The sequence below is a fragment of the Sphaeramia orbicularis genome, chromosome 1, assembly GCF_902148855.1.
Source record: "Sphaeramia orbicularis chromosome 1, fSphaOr1.1, whole genome shotgun sequence".
In the NCBI taxonomy this organism is placed as follows: domain Eukaryota; kingdom Metazoa; phylum Chordata; class Actinopteri; order Kurtiformes; family Apogonidae; genus Sphaeramia; species Sphaeramia orbicularis.
The window spans coordinates 10,087,631-10,089,162 of NC_043957.1; positions in this window are offsets into that span (position 1 = coordinate 10,087,631).

Consider the following 1,532-nt stretch of genomic DNA (forward strand, 5'->3'; position numbering starts at 1 on the left):
TTCCATTGTTTTCTTGGTAATAAACAAAATCACTTCAGTTCTTACCAGAGATGGGAGTAAGTCCCATACATGCAAGTCTCAAGTAAGTCACAAGTCTTAACCCTCAAGTCTCAAGTAAGTCCAAGTCGTCTCTATAAGAGGATCAAGTAAGTCAAGTCCAAGCAGAGCTTTAGTCAAGCAAGTCAAGTCGAGTCGCGAGTCAAGTCATTCGTTTTTTCAAATGTCTGTATTTCACCAAAACCAAACACCAAAACTGCTATAACGTCTGAAAATAAAGTTTTGAATACATATAGCCTCATTGTAGGCATGTAGTTTTAGTGTTAAAACTCAGGGCTGCAAACGCAAAACAGAGAGAAAGAAACTAATTGATGCACACAAAGGGCTATGCAAAGCAGGTAGCTACGCTAACATTAGCCAGTTGGCGTTCTGGTGTTACAGCTAACTTGGTTAGCACTACGTTGGCGCTGCTTGCAGCTACTTGCCACTTTTTATTTTTTAGCTCAAGTAAAAAATCATTGATAAGAAAAATCAACGTACGTATCAAGCCACTAGCCTAGTAGTCTCTCTGATGTCAGCAGCCAAGTAGCAAAATAATAATCAGGACATTAATCCATCTAGCTTTAACCTAAGTTACATCATGTTACTCACCTTTCTTTATGAGCTGTCCTGAAATGTCGGTTGAAATTCGACGTAGTGCTTGCAGTATCACTAACTTTAACATTGCAGATGTTGCATGTCGCTCCTCTTTTATTTGCTGTTGTCTGGTAATCTTTGAATCCAAAATTTATTATTTTCGGGGTGGTGCTGGTCTGAGTGCCCTCCATATTTCTGCTGACCAGTACTAGAGTCCTGCAGGCATGTCTGTGTTGTGTGGAGGAGGGGTTGCCAGGTTTGCTGATATGCAGCAGGTCAGGAGCACTTGCTCACAATAAAGCAATGTCGATCTGATAATTTATTTGTTTTTAAAAAAACAAAAAAAAACCAGACATGTTTTAACAAGACAGGTTTGTCATGTGACTTGGCAAGTCACATGCCAAAAGTCAAGTCAAGTCACAGGTCAGGAAAGGCAAGTCAAAGTCAAGTCAAGTCTTTTCTTAATGTTGATTAAGTAAGTCACAAGTCACAAATCTGGCGACTCGAGTCGAACTCGAGTCAAGTCATCGACTCGAGACCCCCATCTCTGGTTCTTACATCAACAGCTATGGCATTGTACTGCCAAAAACAGTGCTTTTAGACATTCCATGTTTTCTTTTCTGTCTGTTTAGTCACATGATACACACATGAGTTAGAAGTTGATTGCATAACCATTGTTTATGATGACTTGATGGTCTAATAATTGTTTTCTGCGACTGTATATGTATGTATTTGCAGGAAAGGTGCTGACTAACAATCTTCAAGAAGAGTTTAGCCTTTTTTCTGAATGGGCTTATGCAAACAGGTTAAAGCTGAATATTTCAATATGAAGTGTGTAATACTATTAGTTTGTCATGCTGTGTGGACCGTCTAAGGGCTGAGCATCTTGTTGCAAGTGG